This window comes from Rhinolophus ferrumequinum, chromosome 11 (genome assembly GCF_004115265.2).
Source record: "Rhinolophus ferrumequinum isolate MPI-CBG mRhiFer1 chromosome 11, mRhiFer1_v1.p, whole genome shotgun sequence".
Lineage (NCBI taxonomy): Eukaryota > Metazoa > Chordata > Mammalia > Chiroptera > Rhinolophidae > Rhinolophus > Rhinolophus ferrumequinum.
The window spans coordinates 46,099,523-46,111,408 of NC_046294.1; the positions used below are offsets into that span (position 1 = coordinate 46,099,523).

At 36.5% G+C, this 11,886-nt stretch overlaps 1 pseudogene; it reads left to right on the forward strand.

The window, feature by feature from the left end:
- Window positions 1–7,603: 7,603 nt before the first annotated feature.
- On the forward strand, window positions 7,604–9,270 carry LOC117029710 (olfactory receptor 51I2-like; annotated as a pseudogene).
- Window positions 9,271–11,886: the final 2,616 nt, after the last annotated feature.

The window sequence follows — 11,886 nt, forward strand, 5'->3', positions numbered from 1 at the left end:
GGGTAGCTCTCATGTCGTGTTCTTAGCACAATATAAAAATAAAATAAAATAATTATGTTAAAAGAATAGTAGTTAAAATTACACACACACACAGGCACACACACCCCAGGGTGACAAAAAATGTATATAAGTGAATACTTTGGTCAACGTTGCTCAAGCAGTAGTTTGCTGTAATCAGAATTGTCTGGATGCTGATGGTAACCACTTTGAGCACCTCTTGTAATTGCAGAAGTCAAGTGTGACTTGTATTCATCTTTTGTTATCAGTATATGTTGAGTATTACAATTTTAATAGTTTATTTCCTTTCTTAAAGTGTGTATACATTTTTTTGGCACTCTGTGTGTGTGTGTGTTTATATATATATAACATATATATGATACAATAAGTATAGCTGTGCATGTCAATATTTATTTCAAGTTAGAACACTGTTCACCCCACTTTTAGTATGAGATAAATATAATTGCATAGAAATTTTATTAAATAATCTAACTTTCAGTAATAATAACATTTGGTAAATTTGGGTAGTATTTTTATGCAAAACAAACAAGGGAAAGTTAAGAAATTAAGTATTCAATTTAGGACACTATAAAAGAATAAAATACTATATAAAGTAATTGAAAATAGTTAAAATAAAAGATGTGAATGAATGTGAATAGGAAAGAGTGAAAATAATCCAATAACTAATCCTTTAACAAGCTAACCAAATAGACCAACATTTGGAAAATCTAATCAAATGGAAAATAAAACTTAAAAATCATATATAATAATAGATTAGAGTTATTTTTAAAATAATAGTAGAATGTTGTACAAGTAAGTTGTAATCTTGAATACACTGCTATTTTGGGAAAATTATAAAGTGTAAATAAAAGAATTCACTGATAATTGAGCAAGAAATTGAAAATTAACAGTTATACTCCCACCATCTCCAACATATCTTTTTACTTGCTCCCCCACAAATTTCAAGAAACAGGTCATTCTTCTTATATGCAGAGGATGCCTTAAGAAAGGAAAAAACTGTATTAAAATTGCAATACTCAATATATACGGATAACAAAAGACGAATACAAGTCACACGTGACTTATGCAGTTACAAGAGCTGCTCAAAGTGTTTACCATCAGTGTAATTTTAATACAGTTTTTTTCCTTTCTTAAAATGTGTATACATTTTTTTGGAACCCTCTGTATTTTAAACCATAAATAAAATTGGAAAGCTATGTAAAAGGGCAAATATAATCTGTATAAGCAATACAGAAAAATCTGTATCAGCAAAAATTCTATAGATTAAATACAGTAATGGAAATATATGAAAAGACAGTGGAAAGTTTGTGAACTTAATTGTCCGACCTCCATATGTGTAATTACTAAAAGTTAGGAACATAGTTAAGCAATACAGACAAAGAATAATTGACATATATCCTAGGATTTTAAAAAACTGTTTTTTCAGAAATTTTTCAATCTATTTCATCGTATTAATAAGCAAAATAATGAAAAATATGTGTAAGCAATAGTAGAGACCAGAGAAGATATCTAATAATAAAAAAATCCATCCTACATAAAAAGAAATTTAAAAAGTTTCTGTATATTTTCTTAATGTGTTAGGTCATATACTTTCTGGTTAAAATAAGGGAAAAATAATTTTGTCATTTTGGCTATTATTATTTACCATTTTTTAGAAGAACCTTTGAGTAATGCAACAAATGTGAGACAGAAAGGAGCTATTTTACCTTATCCTTTTACCTGTAATTGGATATTAAATCCTCCCAACTCTAATTAGACTTTGGTTTATCCAATTGTTGCCTTTACCTCACCAGTGCTGCCTTCTTTTGGCCCTTCATTATCACCCCTCACCTTGGCAATATCTCCAAAATGATCTGATTGTTCCCCATTTTTGTATTTCAGTCTTCCATGCTGTAGCCAGAATGATCTTCCTAAAGAATCTACCTGGTTATAAAACACTCGTAGTCTTGAATGACTCCTACTGCTTAAGGATAAAGTCCAAAACCCTTAACATGTCTCTTAATAATATTACCATTGAATCCATCTCTTATATCTACAATCCCAGGCCCCTGCCCCACACCCCCCTAAAAAAAAAATTGTTCCAGCCATATAGAACTGCATGTAACTCCTGAACAAACAGTCTGCTTCATGCTTCTATATTTTTGTCCTGATAGCCTTTGTTTTGAATATCCATTTTTATCTGCCTGGAAACTGCATATCATTCTAACTATTTATCTAAAACTATTTTTTAGACAGATACCACGAACCAGACACTGGCTCAGCATTTTTAGCACTTCCTTTACTACCTGCCTTCCATCTACCTGGTCCGCTCAGCTCCAGCAGTGGTATAATAGATGTTTTATTATTTTTAGGTACTTGTAATGTACCTAGATACCATTTAGGTATCTAGGCACCTAGATACCATTCTGCCCTTCTCTGTACATGAGTTCCCTATTTTATTCATAAGCTTCTTGAATGAATGGATGTTTGTTAATAAAAAGAGTGTAAACTTTGTGCAACGTAGATTTCAGCTTTGGAAAAATCCCAGTCTCTCTGAGCCTCAACTTACTCATATATAAAATTGCTACAAAATAACCAGATTGTTGTGCTTTAGTAAAGTTTAGAGATAATATATGTAAGATAATAATATATGTAAAGTGGTTGGTACATTGCTTGGCATATAAGTACTTAATAAGGAAAACTTTTACTTTTATGGTCACCAAATTATTGTCAGGACTTAACAATATTCTAATTACATAATAGATGTCAATAAATACTTATGGATTGGATAAATGAATGAATGCAACCATATTTGCAAGTGATGTAATTTGTGGATCAAGAAAACTTAAAGGGAGTTTAAAGGGAAAGGTTACCAAAAATTGAGAAAATTTGCCAAATGTAACATAATAATACAAAACTAGTACTTTCAAAAATAAGGCAAATATTTTAATTGCTAAATATTTAAATTATGAAACTTAAACAATTAATGCATCTCAGTAATATTTCAATGAGACATTTTATGGAATAAAACTTCAAGTATTATTGATAGGTTAGAAATAAACTTGAATGAATGGTTACAAATGCATGTGCCTTGGTGGAAGATTAAACAAATAGTGAAGGTGTCATTTTTTCCAAATTCAGTTTATTTAATTCTGAATATTTTTCAGAATACAACAGCATGATTTTAAAGTTAATTTGGAATTACTGTACAATTGAGTTACCCTCCCTCAAAAGTACTAAGAAGGTGAGAAATGGGGCAGGAATAGAGTAGACCTCTCATACGCTAAAACATAAAGAACCCCCTGTCCCCGCGCAAAGTTATACTAATTAAAATAGAGGATATGGCTACAACAGGTTTCTAGCATAAGATAGCTTAGAAGAATGTATAAACCATTGTAAAGTTGTATTTTAAGTAAAACATTTTCCAAGTAATATTTCTAGCATGCTGACAATTTTTTTTCTTGGTAAAAACACTAACATGTAATATTATTTTTAAATATTCGTACATTTGCACAGATAAAGTATTTGGAAGCATTAGCAGAAATTTTACTAGTAGTTGTCTAATTAGTGAGAATTAGGAAGATTCATTTTCTGTTTATTTGTATTTTTTACTTTTCTATAAAACATACACATCATGTTTTAAATAAAGTGGGGTGGGGTGGGAAGAGAGATGCAAGCAGATGCAGAACCTGAGCAGTCCGAGAAGGAGAGCCTCGCAGGGGAGCGGTTTGAGTGTTGGCACTCCAGCTGGCTCCCCATAGCGGTGCTTTCCAAGTGTTCATCTCTAGGAATAAGCATTTCCTTTTCTTAAGGGAGCCATTCTTTCCAGATGTGGCTAAGAGCTGTGGAGGACCAATATCACTATTCTGGTTCCCAAGAGACTCATCCCATCTAGTGCATATCAGGAACACATCAAACTTTCACGCCCCACATCCCACTTCACCAGAAGCTGTGCCAACCAGAATGTTTATCTTGTAATCAAAGGATAATATCAGATAATTAGCTTAAAACAAAATAACAGGGTATTTATCTATGGTAGACCTGATGCCAGGACTAGTCCCACTTGACCTATTCATTCAATTGGGCTAGCTACACCAGTCATTTAAGATCTATAACGCTCATTTTACTAGATGCAAAGTAATATTCATGACAACATTTCTTGATGGCTTAAGATGTGCCAGTCAAAATTCAAAGTTTATTTTATTCTTAAAAACATCATTAGCTCCTATCAGTAGGCCAATGATGTAGGCAAAATTATTATTTTTGTTTTACAGGTGAAGACACTGAGGCACAAAGAGAGCAAGTTGAGGAGCAGGACGTGAACCCCGGCTCTCTCTGAAGTTCATGACTAGCGTGATTTGGAGCTGGTGACATGACTTTGAAAACTTTTGCAATTCTTGTCTTTTCTCTTATTGCCTTCTACAGATAAACATATTTAACATTGATGGCCTTAGTTTGGGCTGAAGATCTGCAAGATACCAAATCATGAAGGAAGCTCATCCATTCATTCAGCAGCTATTTATTGAGTTCCCATGATGTGCCAGGCCCCATGTTAGATACTGAAAGAATTTATGGAGCATCAGGCAGAGAGGTACGTACCTTCTTAACTAACAATGTTGCCATACAGCACAATGGTTAAGAGTACCTAGATTCAAATGCTAGTTCTACCACTTACATTTTTTGTGACTTTGGAAAAGTTATTTAACTCACTGTGCTTCAGTTTCCTTATATACAAAACATAGATAATAGGGGTACCTATTTCATAAGGCTGTTGTAAAGTTTAAATGAATTAGTGAGATTGACCAACACATAAAATGCTCAATAAGTATACATGAATGTTATTAATGAGGGGAAATAGTTATAATCCAGTGAGATAAGATGCCCTGATTACTATCTATGGTAGCCCAGAGAAGGGCTAACACAGCCTATAGGGCCAAAAATTTCTCTAGTGAACATTGGCTTACATTAATTAAGGTAGAAAAGTGAGTCAGATACTTTACAATGATTCTGTCTTGTTAGAAATGAAAACATGGCTTAGATTAGGAAAAACATTGTAAAAAAACAATTTTAAGTAAACACCTAAGTGTGGGCCATTCTGTACTATGGGGCTGATAGGTAACTAGACACACTGACAAAAAAGCTTAGGTTGAATAGGTGTGCTCATGTCATATATACCTTAACATGTGTGATTCACCAAATGCCGTGGTAACCCATTTTGCAGGCACTTATGGAAAGAATACTGATGTTGTTATGTTGATGGGTTAGTTATGACAAAAATTTAGTTACATGCTTGCTATTTGCTAAACATTGTACTGAATGAATTGAGCATATTAAAGAATAAGAAAGACATAGACTCATCTTTCTTGGAACTTATGTAGTAATTGTAGTAGTAAGAGAGGCATGGAATAAATAATTTATTGTTTATATTTGGTCACTTAGTTACAACCCTGTAAATTACTAGAAAAGAACAATGGAGAATGTTGTATAAGCATTTATTAGGGTAGACGGTTATGGGAATTGTCCATAAGGCAGTTAAGCTAAGAGCTAATGGATAAGAATGTAGCCAGAAGAAGGGAAGGTGAATGGGGAAAAGCTTCTACAACATGGGAAATGGCATTTGTGAAAGCCACGAGGAAGGAGTAAACCTTACATATTAAAGGAACTGAAAGATCATTATAGTTGCAATAGAAAGAACAAAAGGGAAATGGCTCAAGATAAAGTTCAAATGGAAGTCAGTGTCATAACACAGGGTCCTCTGGTCCACATAAAAATTTGGACTTTACCGTAATAGTAATGGAAATAATATGATATAATTATACTTAAAATATTTTTGTAATTTGGAAAGTGAATTGGAAGAGTTGTGATATGACAGCTGCCTTCCTTTCAAACTTGCTGTGAGAGTCAGAGGGTCTGGGATTTAATCCAGCTCTGTTTTTAACTTACTGATAGATTATTTCTGGGCCTCATGTCCTCTTCTATAAAATGAAGGACAATCCAATTCTAACACAATGTCTTTGAAACTTCTTAGGGGGAAAACTGCCAGGTCATAGAAGAGCCATACATCCTCGATTTTTTACATTCCCTGATACCCCAGCCACTTCTGAGCCCTGAGGCTTATTGGACCCAGGGGACTCTTAAGAGGCAGTTTTACAGCTCAGGGCATGGAGGGGTGGAGGCTGGCAGGGAGGTTTTGTGCAGAGTGTGCAGTGTTCTTGGTGTTTCTTCCCTAGTAGACACTTCACCTACCTCTCTTCTCCCATCTACCAGAGCTGCCATGGAACTTCAGCTCTAACCTCATAGAGGTCTGTAGAAACCTCATTCATAGCTTCAAAATCTTGAAGTGATTAGGATACAAATATTTGAAGGAACTCATAATACCTTCTTCCTAAGATAGTTTATTTATTTAGTCAATACACATATTTACTGATTAGACCTAGAACTGGTAATATCAATCCTGGTGGCAGGGCTGTATGCCCAGCAACTTGACCAAACATTGAGGATAAAATAAGAAGAAAAACATACAATTATGGGAACTTGTAATTTATTGGAGGAGAAAGATGCTAATCAAATAACCAAACATATATAATAATTCACTATAATTCTGAAATGTGATAAAAGTCATGACGAAAAATATGTATGAGGATATACAACAGGGATATACAACCATGAACAGAGATTTTATGAATGATTAGAATAATTGGAAGCTAAGTTCCCAGGTAGTGCTATCTGCCATAGTAAGGATGCTTGAATTCTATTAGAATATTATTTCAAAATGTTTCACCATTGGAAGATTTTCAGTAGAGTGTGACATCATTTTATTTATATTATAAATACATAATTTGGCTGCTTTGTGGAGAATGAATTAGAGAGGGGCATGACACTAAGCTGGGCAATCAGCAGGAAAGGTCATATAGAAATCCTAGTTAAAGATGCTGAGGGTGGATTATAGTTGGAGGTGAAGTAGAGAGGAGAGCCAATATTAAGCATATTTTGGAAAGGTGGTAATAGATTCATTAGATCTGGGAATGGGAGGGAGTGAGAGATGCCTCCTAGACTTTTCTGGCTTGAGCACATGGATAGATGTTGGTGGATTTTTATGAGATGATAAATATTGGAGAGGATCAAGTATGGTGACTAACAAAACGTTCAACATTGCATTTGTTATGTTTGGGATTCTGATGAGATATTTCGATTGATAGTCCAATAGGTAGTTGTTACTTGAATCTATAGCTAGAAGAGAAGTCTGAGCTAGAAACACATTTGGGATCATTGACACACAGAGGAGAGATTAGAAGGACATTATTAGTGGAAAATAATTTTGAAGATATTAGTTATGAAAGAGAGCAGAGAAATGAGTGATTACTAGATTTCGTGGAGGCAATTAAGAGGGTTTTTGTTGTTGTTGTTTGTTTTCTATGGTGGTAAATCCTGAAATGAATCCTCAATAAAGAAGTTGTTGCGAGGTGGGACATATATGAAGCTCATAGAAATGATGTAGACCTCTCATTTTCAAATGTGATTACCTGTTACAATCACTTGGAAAATTTAAAAAAAATACTGATTCTTGAGTCTCACTGCAAGAGATTCTGATTTAATTGGCATGAACATGACTCAGGCAAAGGAGGTTGTGAAAGCTCTTCAGGTGACTCTAACATATAGCCCAGTTTGAGAATCCTTAATCTAAACAGAGAAAATACATATAAATATACTGGAGAGAAAAACCAAGAGCAATCAGGAGTAGAAGAGTGTGAGATTCTGGACCCTTGGTGTATAAGGGAGGAACTCAAGCAACAAAGAGAGGATGCGGAGCTTCAGTGATGCTTGAGGGCAGGCAAGAGAGGAGACAGTTCAGAATACAGACAAACATGTCATTACTTGTACAAGAGGGAATGCTTTAGTAAGTGGAGAGTATTAAGGAAAGTGCATGGAGAACGTACTGTATTTTGCTTTTTGAAGAAGGTGGTGGCTAAGAATTGGTAGAGAAAAATGGCAAAACCATTTTCTACCACTGGAGAAAGATTTGAATCTTTCTGTAAAAAGTGCAGAGACAGAAAACATAAGAGATAATGTCCAAAAAAAGAGTCAAAGGGTTTTTGTGGGAAAGGAGTTGGAGGCCATGACCAATCTGTAGATATGGTCACAATGCAGAAGGCCTGAGGTATAATCGATGACCCCTAACCTGCTCCTTCCTTACAGTTTCATGATCTTTGGTATGGAATATAAGTGTCATTGTCCCTTCCATCCTGAGAACAGTGGCCATTCCTAGTCTTCATGTCTTCCACTCTCTGACCTCACTTCACTCTGGTTGTATTTCCCTAAAAGCCACTCAGGGACCCTCATGAAAATTTTGGAACCAACATCTCAAGCACTACCAGCTTCACACTAACAGCCTTCCCAGAGATGAGGGCTTGGAGTTGCCCTTCTCTTGCTGCTTTATTCGAAATCCATCCTAGGAAACATCTTAATTCTCTTCATCACACAGGAGGAGCAGAACCTGCACCAGCCAATGTACTACTTCCTGTCTTTGTTGTCTGTTAATAACCTGAGTGTGTCTTTTTCTACATTGCCCACTGTGCTGGCTGCCTTCTGCTTTTAGGCCCCAGAGACTGCCTTTGATGCTTGCCTGACCCAGATGTTCTTCATATATTTTTTCTCCTGGACAGAGTCTTTGTATCTTGCGACCATGACTTTTGCCTGCTATGTGGCCATCTGTATCCCCTTGCATTGTTCTACTGTGCTCACTGATACCCATGTGGCTCAAATGGGCATAGCCATCATCATCTGTAGCTTCTGCATGGTCTTCCCACTGCTTTTCCTTCTGAAGAGCCTGCCCTTTTGTAAGGCCAACATACTGACCTATTCCTACTGCTTGCACCAGACCTGATCTGCCTGCCCTGTGGAGATACCACCATCAACAGCATGTATGGCCTGTTCATTGTCATCTCTGCCTTTCGTGTAGACTCAGTGCTCATCCTCCTCTCCTAGTGCTCATACTGCATTGTGTGTTGTCCATTGCCTCCCAGGAGGAAAGGCTTAAGATACTCAGCATGTGTGTGTCACATATCTGTGCTGTGCTCATCTTTTATGCGCCCATGGTTGGTGTGTCCATGGCTTATAGGTTTGGGAAACATTCCCCTGAGTAGGTGCACAAGTTCATGTTCCTCGTTTATCTCTTTGTTCCACTGATGCTCAACCCAATTATTTAAGACTAAGGAAATTCATAAAAGGCTGCACAAGATGTTATTGGCACACAATCTGTGCCTGGGGAGATAACTTCTGGAAAGCCAGGTACACTAGGAGTTTGTTGTTATTGCTGATTTTTTGGTGTACTAAGCTAGGCATTTGCAGGATTTCAATCTCGTTATATGTGGAGGCCGATGATTGGGTACCTGCCGTTAGTTTTGTGGTATAACCTGGCCATAACCCATAACTCAAAACATCAAGCCACCTTACACTGTAATTAAATATGTCACAGGTTGCCACAAATAACTTCTCTCAGACCTAACAAGGAAGTGGGTCTCCAATTCGACCCTTTTATTTGTCCCAATATACTAGCAACATCTATGCTTTCAAGTAAATCTCAAAAACAGACAAAAACTAACGCACAAACATAAACCCATTATGGCTGGGGCTTATGTTTTTTGAGATTATAGGTATCACCAATACTTTTTAAAGGAGTAATAGTTTTGACTATCTTTAAACTTAGAAAATTAAAGATACACAATAGCTGTGACTAACTTTACATTTTTGAAATAATTAAGAGCGTTCTGAGTTGTATAAAATAGGACATATGTGCTTGCCATATTGACTCTGTACTATAAACATGTAACACCTGAAACTTCAAAGTTTGAAACCAGAAGAAAAGTTTTATGAAAAGATAAAGCATATGTTGCCATCCCTCATACATGTCTTGGGAGAATTAACTTTCTTCTAGGGAGATAATGAGCACTCTTACTCGAAGGCTAATAGATAATAGTGATTGATGGTGGGCTGAGTCTGCCTTAGGGGTCCTGGGAATTTGACCCATAATTTGCTGGACTTTGCATTGTCATGGCTTGTAGTAAGCACAGGCCTGGAGACTCCAAGACTGGAGTCTTCAGCATATGCTAAAGCAGAGGAGAGGTGGTTGAAGGATATCAGGAAATTCACAGAGCATAATCCCTGGAGAGTACCAGCCATGAACAGAAAGGAATCTTCTGCAAATTTATGCGAAGCACACACAACACAGACCATGCAGCCTTGCAGACACTTGGCAGCGATAAGTACAATGGTGTGGGGACTTTCACTGGGCAGTGGACAGGCCATGGCATAATTCAACACCGTTGGATAATTGGGAAAAGCAGACACTGGGGCAAAAAATTTACTTTTTTTTTTTTTTTAAAGAAACATCCCTTTCCATGTTTTTTTCTCATAGGATCATGAAATAACTTCCCTTAAAGAGAAAGCCATAGGGACTGAGTGACATGATCATGTCCTAAACATAGCAATGATGTAGATATAAATCTCCTGTGGACACCACCTGAGTGCCAAAGTAACCAACCATTACAAAAAACAAAACAGAACAGAACCCTAGAGATAACATCTTCAACAAAATTAGATGACAGGGGAATCTCAAGTATCCTAGAACAAGGTAGGTTTAGCCAAACCAAAGTAGGTTTAGCCAAACAAGATTAGAAATTGTGTGGTAGGAAACAGTGTAGTGAAAGGAATAACAAAATTTACTCCAATAAGAAATTTCAACTAAAAAAAAAAAAAAAAAGCCACCACCACCAGCAACAAAAATCGCAAACACTCACCCCCTAATAGTTGAAGACCATACCCTACGCAGAAACCTGGGCAGATGGCTTTGAGATGGACTGGTGAAACAGGGAACATTCCTTACAAGGCCCAAGTCCTCACACACTTGAGTGGATTGATCAATGCAACTGTGGTCCTAAGCATTTGAGAAACTCAGAAATGTTCAGCAATAAGTTTTTTGAAAAACTTCAGCCTGAAGTAAAACAGATAAAGATTACTTGAGGAAGAGAGAATTGTTCTGATACAAGTGGAAAGGCTATAGCAGATACATGGAAGTGCTGTTGCAGCTACATAAACTTCTCCAGTCTCAGGTACCACTTATAAGGAAGACCTGTAGAGCTCTAGGGCTGGAACAGAATGAGGGAGCAAAACATCCTCTAGAAACAGACTTCTTCGCTCTGAGACACTGAAGTGGCCTCAGAGAGGCACTGCTTTGCGGTATTCGCACAATGGCAGAAGGCGCCCTAGAGCCACGAAGCTGGAAAAAGCTACCCTACCATCCATCCTCTCCCAGTGCAGAGAATCCTCCCAGTCACCCTGGAAAACCATCCATTCCTATATAAGGGAACAAAAATTGGATGTAAGCTAACTCTGTACACAGTTATGAGCAAAAATAAAAGGAAAAAACTCAAGGACAAAGATTTACTTATAGCTCTTAGAATCATGCTTACAAAGGAAATCTTCCTTTTTTTTGCTTTTTATATCCTAATGCTTCTGAATATCTATAAATGAATATTGAAAGCCATTTTGCTGACTTCAGCATTTTTTAGGCTTCTTTTAAAAAATATATATATCTCTTAACCTCAACTACAGAATTGAGAAGTCACAGAAAATGTATGAAGAGGGAAAGCTTGTGTAGTACCATAACAATGAAGTATTTCTGTCATCGTTTTGTGCAGTGATCCCTTATTTATTCATTTAGCAAACACATACTGAATGACTAATATGGGCCTACCTCTGTGCTGAGCACCCAGGATATGGAGACGGATTGAGTCTGGTTCCGGATAACACAGAGCATGTGACATTAGGAGACATTTCCTTGTTTGTTTCTCACCCATTGAATACAGATGTGCTGAGGTAAGCTCTGGATAA